This window comes from Triticum aestivum, chromosome 6B (genome assembly GCF_018294505.1).
Source record: "Triticum aestivum cultivar Chinese Spring chromosome 6B, IWGSC CS RefSeq v2.1, whole genome shotgun sequence".
Lineage (NCBI taxonomy): Eukaryota > Viridiplantae > Streptophyta > Magnoliopsida > Poales > Poaceae > Triticum > Triticum aestivum.
Window position 1 is genome coordinate 262,428,158 of NC_057810.1, and position 13,051 is coordinate 262,441,208.

The 13,051-nt window shown below is 40.7% G+C and overlaps 1 long non-coding RNA gene across 1 annotated transcript; it reads left to right on the forward strand.

The window, feature by feature from the left end:
• The first annotated feature begins 4,574 nt into the window (after positions 1-4,574).
• Positions 4,575-8,621, forward strand: LOC123136871 (uncharacterized). Its single transcript, XR_006467410.1, has 2 exons — positions 4,575-5,041; positions 6,263-8,621. It is a non-coding gene; the product is annotated as an uncharacterized lncRNA (long non-coding RNA).
• Positions 8,622-13,051: the final 4,430 nt, after the last annotated feature.

Consider the following 13,051-nt stretch of genomic DNA (forward strand, 5'->3'; position numbering starts at 1 on the left):
GCTTGGTGGCTACCTCCATCTTCTTGGAGCTCACTGTCTCGTGGGGATCAGCCTCCCGCGTCTGCTCCAATATCGGCAGATCTTTGCCTGGTTCTCCTTGGTCCATCATGAAACTAACGAATACTAGGAGACCACTGAAAGGAAAACATAATCGCAATGACAATGAAACAAAAAAGAGTGAGGATCGGTTACTGCTTTGCAAAAGTTCTTTTTTTCTCTGAACGAAAATATACCAACATCACGGATCCGCTTACCTTCCCTTCGTTGGGAGAGAAGAACAGTGGTAGATGCGAGTGTTGCCTTTCTTGAAGACGGTGAGGGAGAAGGGGATTCAGCAAAGAGTGAAATGATGGTTGCTTCGTCCGTCAAACTTAGACTGCGGGGAGGTGGGGTTTTGTGATACGACGGCTCATTACTGCCGTGCTACGACCTGGGTGACTCTCCTCCTGCATACTGCCTTCTAATTTGGTGGATGGCATTTGGGCCCACGCGCTGCATGGCCCGCATGTCGGTGAACAAAAGTATAACGACATTCAGTAGAGGGAGACATTCAGTAGAGTGTCTTCACTATACTAGTAGTAATTGTTTTTCTGGGTAGTTGTAGTACGTCTTCACTGTACTAGTAGTAATTGTTTCTCTCGGCCCAAGACAAAACAGCCCATCCACACTAGTAAATAGTAAAATCAATGCAAAAGCCCATATATTTACTGAATGAGAGGCGCTACCCACACCCAGCACACCGCCCCCCCCCCCCAAAAAAAAACCTGGGTGCTCTTCTTCCTCCTTGCTCCCACCCACCTCACGTCAGCTTGCTCCACTCGTACCCCCAAATTCCTCACCTCACTCCTACAGAAAACCCCAGCTCCCATTCTTCCTCACTACTACAGAAAAACCCCACTCCCCTTCTTCTTCACTCGCACTACAACTGGGCTCGTCATTCCTTACTCTGCTCAAATCCGTGAGCGCGACGCGATGCCCTCGAGGAAAATGGAGTCGGCTGACCCTAGTGCCAAGAAGATGAGGCTCCCGCCAGCGATGATGCCTGTTGTAGATCCCACAGCTGGCAGCGTGGGGAGAAGCGGCGACCCCGCCCCCACCGGATCCCAGGAACCCGTAGAATCTCGGGTGGACCGCATCAGCGATCTCCCGGACACCGTCGTTGGGGAGATCATCTCGCTTCTCCCCACCAAGGATTGCTGCCGCACCCAAGTCCTCTCAATTCGGTGGCGCCCTCTATGGCGCGCCGTGCCCCTTAATCTCGACTGTCGTCAGCTATCTCTCTTCAATGATTTTGAAATCCCCAGATCCATCATCTCCTCCCATCAGGGCTCCGTTCAAAGCCTCTGCATCCCATCATGCTAGCCGAGCAAGCATACCATGCCTTGCACGGTGGACGCCTAGCTGAAATCCCCTGAATTCACAGAACTACAGCTGCTTGAGGTCTACTATTCCCCTCGGAATCACATACCACATACCGAACGCCATGAACTTGTGAGCTCAGCACCGATGTCCATCTCGCGGTTTTCCTCCTCTCTCCACACCGCCACCTTTCTGCTGTGCTACCTACCAGATAATCTGGTACTAAACCTTCGACTCCCATTTCTCAAGAAACTTTCACTTGTGCGGGTTCGTATATCGAAGGCCTCACTGCACAGCATCATCCACTCCAGTTGCCCTGCCCTGGAGTGCTTGGTGCTTAATTTCATAGTTAGAATCGGTTGTCTCCAAATAAAGTTGCCTAACATTGTAAGAATTTGAATTTCTTTTGACGGAAGGCAGCTCATCATCCAAGATGCCCCTTCACTTCAAAGGTTGATCCTTGATTCTAGTTATTCATTGTTGCAAATAACCATCCTCTCTGCGCCTAAACTGGAGACCTTGGGTGTAATACATGATCTTTGTGCTCATTTCAATATGGTGTTTGGCTCCACGGTCCTTCAGGTACTTTATATTATCATCTACACTTGTAACCATAAGTTGCATTTTAAATTTCTGCGCATAAGTTATATATCATCTTATAGTACACATTTTGTACTAATATTATGTTCTATGCTCAATGAAAAGTTTCTCCATGGATGGCCTATCAATGTTGCTGGATTATGTCAAGATCTTGTATCCAAATGAATAGTTTTGATCTGAACAAGATTATTGGCTTGCTGCAATGCTTTCCATGTCTGGAGAAGTTGTATATAAAGGTGATAATTTCACGCACATTGGAAGCCCGCATATAGTGTACTAGAATTAACCGTTTAGTTGTTACTCTTTCGACACTCTTTTTTTAGGCATTAACTGTTTTCAATCTTCATGTCTATTTAGGCAACAAGACGGGGTAAGAAAGTTATAACCAATCGATGGATTCATAAGCATCGAGATTTTCTCACTTCTCATGAGATTTGATTGATGACAATAACACTAGAATGATATGTAGCCAACCGTGCAAACACTAGATTTGTCACATTCTTCCTGTTGAATGTGAGGTTACTATTGTCCATCAGGCTTAAGTTTATCAGCAGCATAGTTTTGACGGATGGGTATGTCGAAGAGCAAAAAAAGGAGTTTTAGGTGGGCAAAAGAGCTTCTGAATGTGCCAGACTTCTATTTACAACATATTGTGGTCATAATCCAGTAAATTTTATGACCCAGGATGTTCATTCTATGGACCTGACCGATCCATTTGACTGTGACTGCCGAAAACAGTGCTGGAGTTAGATGTTGTTGCCCTTTTCAACCTGGATTTTTTTGTAAACCTGATGAACAATTAACCCTCGTGCTTTTGTACAGTTTGTAAGCTGGAGTTAGATGTTCCTGTCCTTTTCAACTCGACTGTGACTGTCATATTTTCTTTGAAACAAGGCAAATGGCTTGCCATTCGTTTAATTTAGAGTGAAATATTGTAACAAATCCCAACCAAGGGAAATAACATCACTCTCGTCGGCTGCTTGTGCTCACTGTGCATTATAGAAGCCAAGTGATTAGCCCCCACGAGCACCCACAAACTTATTTCGAACTAGCACATCAAATGGGATGTAAATTTTCATAGGAAAGGCTGCATGACCATGACAATTTGGATTCTGACATTTGGGACCCGCGAGGAAATAGCCTATCCAAGGTGGTGTCGACTTACTAGCCAGTCAACAAACAATTTTGCCTACCAGCCGTTGGATTGACATCCAACATCTGTCGTGTATCTTCTATCTCTTGTCTTCTTATTCCTCCAGCCGCCCAAACCAAACCACCCCGTCAGCTCCGCCTGCTCCCGCCTCCATGGCTGGTTGCGCCTCCGCCGTCCTACCGTACGTATCCTCCAACGTTGGCCAGTCCCTCTCTCTATTCCCCCACACGTCTTGTTATTCTCCGGTGACGTCAGCCCCAACACGCACCCGCACCAAACCAGTCAACCCTCGTGCTCCCCTCCGCCTGCGACTGGACCGACGCATCTTCCACAGCTCTTGTTTGTTCCGTCCGAGGCCTTGCTGTCGTCCTCCGCCTTGCGGCCTTGGTTCGCTCGCCGTGCGCGGTGTGCCGCCCTCTTGCGTTGTCAACGTCGTCAACAACCGAGAGGAACAAGGAGATGGTTGTACGTGGAGAGGATGACAGTAGGGACCCACCAGCGTCATGGCAGTACGCAAGCAAGTGCCTCTATATTACAAGCCCAAAAATATGGTTCCTCCTAATGGTTGGACATATGGGGCTCACGCCATTGTCAACATAGTCAATAAACGAGAGAATTACACTAGGAGCGGCTGACACCAGGGACCCAGCAGGTCGCGCAGTTTTTTTTTGAGAAACAAACATTTGTTATTTATACTAGTTTTAGCGACGGATCAGGGTAACAACGGGGCTGTGCGGGGGCTGTGGCCCGTCTAGCCAGGGTTTTATTTATGTTTACCACATCATGAGTCTAGTTGTGTTTTTTTCTTGCTAAAAATGGCTAGCTCAGTTCTATTTTTTAAAGAAATACCCAAACAAGGCCTACTTGCTTTATCGGCCCTGCTGGGCTGCAAATCTTTCAAGACGAGGAGAGTTCATTTGGTTTGCCCAGAAATGGGATGTACATTTTTAAAACACATCAAACCGAAAATTAGTTTTAATTTTTTTCATTACAAGATTTTAAATTCCATTGATTTTTTTGCATGGACAATTATTTGGATTTAATATTTATATAAATTAATTTCAAAATAGTTTGAATGTGAATCGATATTTTTGGATTAAAAACAGTTGACCGAACCGAAATATGTAAAAATTTCGTATACTTTTTAACCGTGGCCACAATATGGGGTGTAATCTATTTATATATAAAAAGTGTTTGATGGGTTCATCAGAAAAAACATAATTAGCCTAGAAAATTTCACAATAATTAGAGATATCTGGCCTTTAATTCGATGGGACCAATTCCATTCAATAAACTAGAACCGTTTGATCCTCATAAACCACGTGGACCCGTATGCACCAAAATCACGCAAATAATCTCTCAATTCTGTTCAAGCATCTCATGATTAAAAAAAGTCACAGCCGTCCCACAATAAAAAGAATAGGTTTTTTTAAGTCTAATAATAAAATGAATAGGTGGACCCTTGATGTCTACAAAAAAGAATAGGTGGACACATACCCTGCGCACCAAAATCTTCAAACAATCTCTCGCTCCATGCCTTCCCTAATCTACATCTGTAATCTTCCATGATTCATCCAAGCCCTTTCCGATCCAACAAATCATTGCCCCGTTTCTCCCCAAAAAACAATCTTCTGTTGGCCACATGAAGAACAACAATTGGAGCTCTCGACGGGATGCGAGTATCTATCAGGTGGATCCTCCCACCGTAACTTCAGAATAGCTCCGGTTGCAGAGACGCTGATCGAGAGCCATGAAGAAAGCTGCGGGTCTCCGTATGAAAGATGCACCAGATCCCCTAATTTGGATGTTGAATCTGAGTCCTCGACGTCGGATTCAGGATTCCCCACTCCCAGCAGCCAACGGAGATGTTAAATCGAGTAGCCCCATCTCCAACAAATCCGGAACAGAGCCATGTTCATGGCAGAGAAGGTACGCATCCTGGGGACAACAAATTTTTGTTATTGATTCCATATCTGATGGATTGAAAAGGACAATTTATTTACTCTGAACCTAGGATTTGTCGTTAGAAATATGATATCTGTAAAGAACTAATCAAGTGTTTGATAGCACCAGTCTCCAATACTAAGCGAGAGTTTTGCCTAGCGGTAACAACATATACAGAACAAATGGCTTGTAGCACAAAATTGTTAGCGACTACACCAGTGTCAAATGCATTGTACCTGGTCTAATGCATGAGCAGAAAAACAGGAAAAGGGACAATGAAATTTGGCAATAATGTCAAACGATGATGTATGTTCACCTACCCAACAGTGAAAAAACTACATAAGACTTCTAAATCAATGTGTGGATTTGTGTATGTCGAATTTCAGAGTGTCCGTTCATATATTAGGATTGCAGAAGCGAATCTGCATGATATCTCTGAAATAGACAATATGTGAATCAATTGTGTGCCAAAGTTCAGACACTATATTCAAAAATTTGATCTACAGCAATGCCCAATCCCGTATATGAAAAAATAAGACTGTTAATTTATCCGAGTGTCATACTTCTGATTGTACATTCATATCTTATGTTTGCACAACAAGTCTGCATGATATCTTTGAAAAGAAATAAGATGAGAATTATAGCATGCTCTTCTACTATAATTTGGGGTTTGGAACGGCTTTCATAGGTATGAACTCTATTAAGTAAAGGGCACTACAGTATAGTATCCACTTGGAGTTTATAGATCAGATAATGGTTCACAAAATATTTTGCTTGAATACCTCAATAATTCTGTCTAAAAATAAGAACCTGATTAATCAGGTACAGATGGCTTCGGCCGGCTGCTACTAAAAGATACTCAATATTTGTGACTTCACGTGATGATTGGAACTTAAGATCATCTTTATCATTAAAGATTTCAGCACAAAGTTGATCTGCTTTACTTCTACATCAAAAACGAATATTTATAAGGTGAAAAGTAATAAAAATAATGAATCTTCATAAACTTGACCATTAATCTGTAATCAGTAGTTGGCACGAGCAGGGCCGGCCGGTCCCAGGTCTCAAGTGGCAGAGCAAGATAATCTCCTCTCCAAAGACCAGTGGGCGCACCGACACTGATCTATGTAGCGGGTCTGTCATTGTCTCTAATAATATTATAATATCATCCTCTTTAACTTTATATTTGGATTCTCTATTGTGCAGGAATAAACAATCAAAATAAAAGGTGGGCCACACAGCAAGGAATTTGAGAAACCATCCAATGTGGTTAAAAAAAACAAATAAGCAATGTAACAAGCAGTGGTGGAGCTACCAAAAAAATATTGGGCGGGCCGGATAGTATAAAGAGTAGTAACAAAGTAAAAAATCTATATTGTTGTGGGCTAGACTTCATATAAAACTTTATTTGCTTCAGCCAAGGGCGGGACATGGCCCTTTCAGCCTTGCTGAAGCTCTGCCGGTGGTAACAAGGTGATCTATTATTAATCGTGAATCTTATTTTGGTATCACAAGAATGTTACTACTAAAAAGGCAGTACTTCCAATTAGCCACAAGAGGTTCCTAATTGATTTTAGCTTGCACCAGAAAACAATATTTTAAATTGTTATCTTCTTGAAGCAAATCCATACAATGAGCCAAAAAATGGCAAGATTGGAAAGGAGAATGAAACCGCAAGACAAGAAAAATAGAGTCTTTTTTGATCATACATGGGGATGTCCTACACTACATAACTACACCAAAAGAACAACCTTTAATCTACGTGAAGTAATAAAATCTTCACAAAGTTTTACCCTTATGTGTATTATCATCCATGTGATTCTAAACTTTACCAGTAATGACACACAACTGATAGTATAGTATACATGAAGCAAACATTATGTACCTTGCTTATGCTTTGCACATCAACTATGCTATCTATGTGCCCAAATCTTTCTAAACATAAAATATTCCTTCATTAACTCCACGATTTGATGTAGTATAATTATATCTCACAAATTTTACCATGAACAAGAGGTTATAAACTCCGGTGGCACATGCATTTCCATATCTTCAAGCGGGGCTAATTTAAATTGCTCTATTAAATCACAGAAACATGTTACATTTGGTTATGCCTGTAACTATGAAGTATGCTTTCAAAAAATAATTATAAAACACATGCACTCTGTCTAAACCAATATTGAGGAAAGAATGTTCCATTGCCACAAGGAACAATGTCCTATACAAATGTTCAAATGTACATTGACTGCGACCACGGGTAATAAATTGCTTATGAAGGAAATTCCATCTCTTAGTTCTACTAATTGGTATTTATGTTTACGAAGGGCAATTAACAAAATGGATAAAGCTAAAGAGACAAGACTACATAGGAAAATAAAAATAGAAAGCACAAGGGTTGCAGAACAATCGACAAAAAAGGGCACTAATCGGTCAGACTGGTGAGACTATGAGGTAAGCAACAAGAAAATAGAATCAACATCTAAAGTTTGGACATTCGTGAACCCCATATTTCTGTTATGTACATGTACATGAATAAAAGTAAGAAAAATTGTGCTACATCAATATCAAGCAGAAAGAAATAAACACCAGATACATAAGTTCTATTGATTTTTCTGAAGTATTAGAAATACAAGACAATGCTAATATTAAATTGATGCTAAATCGGAAACTTGGACAGGATATCGGAAAGGACTAATAGGAAAACCAAGCTCCAAGTGTGACCGATGTGGCGCAATTTTCTGGTACGAAGAAAGAACTTCAGGTAGAGTGAAAAGCATGCCATCTTTCGGACTATGATGCCAACAGGGAAAGGTTGGTTTGCCACCATTCAGAGAGCTACCGACTTACCTTGCAGAATTGCTAAGGAAAGACAATAGAAACAGGTCAAAAAAATATACACAAAATATCAGATTGTACAACTCCATGTTCGCTTTCACGACAATGGGAGGGAAAATAGGAAAAAAAAACAATAGCAGTAGGTCCTATGTTTTAGAATGAACGGGCAAAATTACCACAGAATAGGCACTCTACTACCTGAAGGTAAAGACAGACCACGCTGGGCACAGTTGTACATCTATGACACTGAAAATGAGGTAAGAAACATGATTAAGGCGTCGACGTCTGAAGATAAAATGGAGTCAATAGATGCTCACATCGTCGAGGAACTTAAAATATGCTGGATAGAGATAATATACTTGCAAAAACATTCAGAATGGCAAGGGACAGATTCGAAGAAGGTGACTATCACAACATGAGATTAAAACTAATCAAATTTATGTTTTATAAAATCTGATAGTTTTTTGTTACAAGTCATAGTGCAGATAAAAAAGTTAGGCTTGATAAGAAGAAGTTCTCCATTTTCTCCATCTTATTAGGTGTATGCAAAATATGATGCAGGTGCTGTTTTGGTAGTGGAACCTTTCTACGTGTATGTTTACCTTTCTCTATATTATCTTCCATAAAAGTATTGTAACACAATATCAAGTGCATACCTTTTGCTCCCAAGCTTCGAATAGCCAAATAATTCAGAATTAAACAAATAAAAATCCTCCTTTAAGTTTGAGACTGTCCTGATTTTTTCCTTGCATGTTAAATGTTCATCCTAACACCTGATTATGATTTTTCTTTTATATTTGCATGTTCCCCATAAAAGACTAACATGCTTTTTTTCAGTTGTAAAGACTAACATGCTGAACTAAAATATTTTGACAGTACATAAAAAATGAAAAAGTCATTTAACTTAATCTTATGAAGCACATCTACATGCATTAAATCACCAGCCACTGGCCGCACCAGCGAATCGAGCTGCAAGGGGTGGCTGCAGCCTGCAGGTGAGGACAATCAAGCTCAAGGCACCGAATCAAGGGAGCGAGTTGATGGGAGCAATCCGGCGGCAGTAATTTTGTAGTGAGCGGAGAGAATAAGGAAGAGAAAAAGGGGATCGGGCAAGAGCAACATGCTACTGTGTGAAGTGTGAACGGGTAAGAGGATTTTTTAGGCTGCTCAGGAAAGAAGATGTGTGGTCGCTATGTCCATATGCGTGAGGCTATTTAGCTAAATCCCATAATATCCCATCACAAGAAATATAGGAGTACTAACTTTTCCAAAAACAACTACACAAAAAAACTATACTCATAAGTCGAGAAGACTTACCTAATAGGGAAAGCAAAGGAATTAGCATGATGGGACCCATGAAACCAATGACGGTTTGTACATGTAATAGTAGCGTGCACAATTCTTTTTTTTTCCTAATGAAAATACTATGGACGATGTATCTTTTCTAGGAAGTGGACAAGCTGAGAGCAAACTATGCCGACGTGTCTTTTTTTCAAGCAAAATATAAGTTTTATTCTACTGAAATAGGATTACGGCTGCTAAGAAAATTCTAAAGCACAATTTTCACGGATATGTACAATATACAAATACACTCTAACATTTTATGTACCAAATTAAAATAAAATCAATTACAGTACGAAAATCACTATATATAAAAAATACCTAACAATCTTGCATAGCATTAGCAAACTACCCATTCCTACACGAAACAATGAGAACTATTAAATTTGCGTTTACAAAAAATTAAAACAATGCGACATGATAAAAACGCCAAAAATTTATATAAATATGATTTGAACAACGGAACTGATCACAAAAATTAATTAGTACATCATGCATACTTTACATGTAAATGATGAAGGGATAACACATATATTTATATATCAGTAAAAAAGCAAACATAATAAAGATAAAACTATGTTCACATAAGTTTTATATTTAAAATTAGAATCACATTAAATTCCTTTTTTTTACACAAATGAATTAATTTGTTCACATCAATCAACTTTATAAATTTCTAGCATGCGCACCGAGCGGGCCACTTTGCTAGTTGTATGAAAGACGGATGCAATAAATAGTATGGAAAAAAGGCATGAAATAGTTGACATGTATATTGTTTAACTAAAACGGATAGCATGACATAATTTCACATATTTGATGTCCATCTAAACTGGATAGCATAATATAACATAATTCAAAGATATGATGAATAACTAAACAGGATCACATGAAAGCATTCACCTACATGGTATATAAGTAATCAGGATCGCATCATTTAATTAACATATGTGATTTATATGCTAAACAGAGGGCATTTGATATGATGTCTGAACTAAGAACATGGTGTTGAATATTGTGTATATGATGTCTAAACTATGCAATGCAAGACACCATATGCATGATATGAGCAGTATAACTGTGCCAAGTTTGAGCATACACCTTGGTGGGGGAATAGGACTGGTCATCTATCTCTGAATCCATCTCTGAGGAGCTATCGGGACCCAACAAGAGATCTGCTTCGACAGGTAGCACTGTCTGCTCTGAAGGTCTTGTTTTCACTCCAGATTTTTCCATCTCCCACCCAAATGGCTGATTCATAAGAAGAGTACTTTAATGTACAAATATTATCGACAAATGAAAATGTAATGAAGAAAAGGATAAGCAAGATATCATTCAAATATATGATGCCTGGTTAAACAGGATGGCATTGCAAATTTCACATATATTATGGCTGGCTAAAAGACATGAGACTGCATAATTCCCATATATGATATAGAAACTAAACAGGTGGCATTAGAGAACATGTCTAAACTAAGCAGATGTCATATATGATGTCAAAAGTAGGCACTGCAAGGCAACATATGCATGATATGACTAACATCATTGTGTCAAGGTAGAGCAAACACCTTGGGGGTAAATAGGAGTGGTCAGCGGTGTCTGAATCCACCTCAGAACAGATATCTTCCTCTGGATTACAATCTGGAGAGGGGTGGGGAGGGCTTGCCATTGAACCCATCATGGAGTGATGTCTGCATGACATTGTATTGCCGCACAAAACTTTTCTTTTTTTCTCTACATGTTCAGCATGACTGTGTATAATATCTGACATGTATACGAAAAAAATATGGTGAGATTATGTAAGAAGAGCATGCAGAAATTTAGAGTGATGGTAACAACTAGTGGATGGATCCAAAAATAATGATAGCAGGCTGATGATTGCTTTAAATTAATAAAAAGACAGATGATGATTGCTTTATTATTTGTTTCCCACCAAGATGAACAATATAGGCATACCCTAGGTGAACCGGATATTAGACAGACATACTATTCATTGTTGCCTCGATATGTGCCTCACAACTAATTTAGAACTCAAGTTTGAACATTAGTTTGGACCTAACTTGGAGTCCAAGAGGTGAACAGGACGATAAAGTAGCAGGTAATTTTAAGCAATGTATAACATAAGTAGAAACAAAAGAGTGCGACCTCTCTTGTGGACCCGTGTACTCCTTAGGTTCATCTGCTGAGTCGATGATGGTGATGCCGTTGTGGTGGGTGCCGACGACAGGGAAGGAGATCTGAGGCGGCGAAAGACGGTCTGGAGTCGTGATGTCTGGTTTGGTGGATGCTTCTGTCCATGGAGCAGCTCAGGTGAGGTGACGACATCGCGGCAGGAGCAGGACAAACCACACAAAGTTCCCTTCGACACGTACTCGTAACTGAAGTAATTCTGTAAGGGCTTATTTGGCTTGCATGATTCTTGAAACACAGGGATAGGAAAAACACCGGAGTAGGATAGGAATGCACATGGTAAACAGAGCATTTGTAAACACAGGATTTCTGTCAACTTGGGTGTTTGGTTTACAGGAATTGGAAGAGCAGAGGAATGCAAAGAAACATGGCCAAAACAAAGTGAAATCATATAAAAGCGTGTACAGTTAGAATGTTATTCTGGCACTAATGCACTTGGTCTTGTTTTCATGCATAGGATTTTGAAAAGTAGGTCCAGGTGGATTTTTTGCTTCATTCCTTTCAACAAAATGCATGAATAATTGAATAGTAGAGTGCCATTGAAAAATTCCCTATTGCTATGTTTTTCCGTTGAATCAAAATAGCCCTAATGGATCGACATGAATGTATAGTAATAAGTGATGCAACAAGTGTACAACCTCTTTGCTGTAGCCGTGTCGACCTCAACATCATCGGGTTGGTCGTTGAAGCAGTTGAGGCAGAGGTGGTTATCGGAGGTGTGGAGGAAGATCTGAGGAATCTGTAGACGGCGTCCAGGGCACTACTCTGTTGTGATGGATCATTCTGTTGTTGGAGCAGCTCCGGTGAGCCGTAAGACATCAAGGTTGAAGCAGCACAAGACAGACATCGTCAATCTCAAGTGGGATTCTAATAGCATCTCCAATAGATGATGTAAAATAGATGTAAAATTTACATCACCAAAAACCACCTGACTACAACAGATGAGGTAAAAACTGTTGACTCTGAATTTAACTGTCGAAACTGAAATTTACTGTGGAATCTGGCTACTGTCGAAACTGAACGTAATGGTAGCAGAGAGGCACTTGACATGTAGTTTAGGGAGGGCCTGCAGTTCATCTTCAACCTGCACCCCAGCGCCGCCTCGCCGCCCCGAAACAACTCCCACCCGCTGATGAAGTCATGTACCTAGGGTAGGGTCATGTACTTGTCTAAGGTACCCTACCCAAGGACATCTTTAGAAGAAACTGCCTTCGAGTCGACCAAAAGAGATTCCACTCGACGGACTCGAAGACACTCGACCATGAAGACTCACTCGACCACTAGAAGATCAAGAGCCACTCTGCATTCAAACGGTCTGTAATTAAGTAGTCTTTATGGCCATGATGACACTTTATGTAAGGTGTTACAGGTAACGCCTGGCCTTAATGTACTTTAAACCCTCCGCTGCATGGGCTGGCTGGGGTCCTCGCAGACACTATATAAGCCACCCCCTCCACTGGCAGAAGGGTTCGCACCCCTGTAACTCATATGCTTATAATCCAATCGACCGCCTCCGGGCTCCGAGACGTAGGGCTGTTACTTCCTCCGATAAGGGCCTGAACTCGTAAATCCCTTGCGTATACAACTACTCCATAGCTAGGATCTTGCCTCTCCATACCTACCCCCTATTCT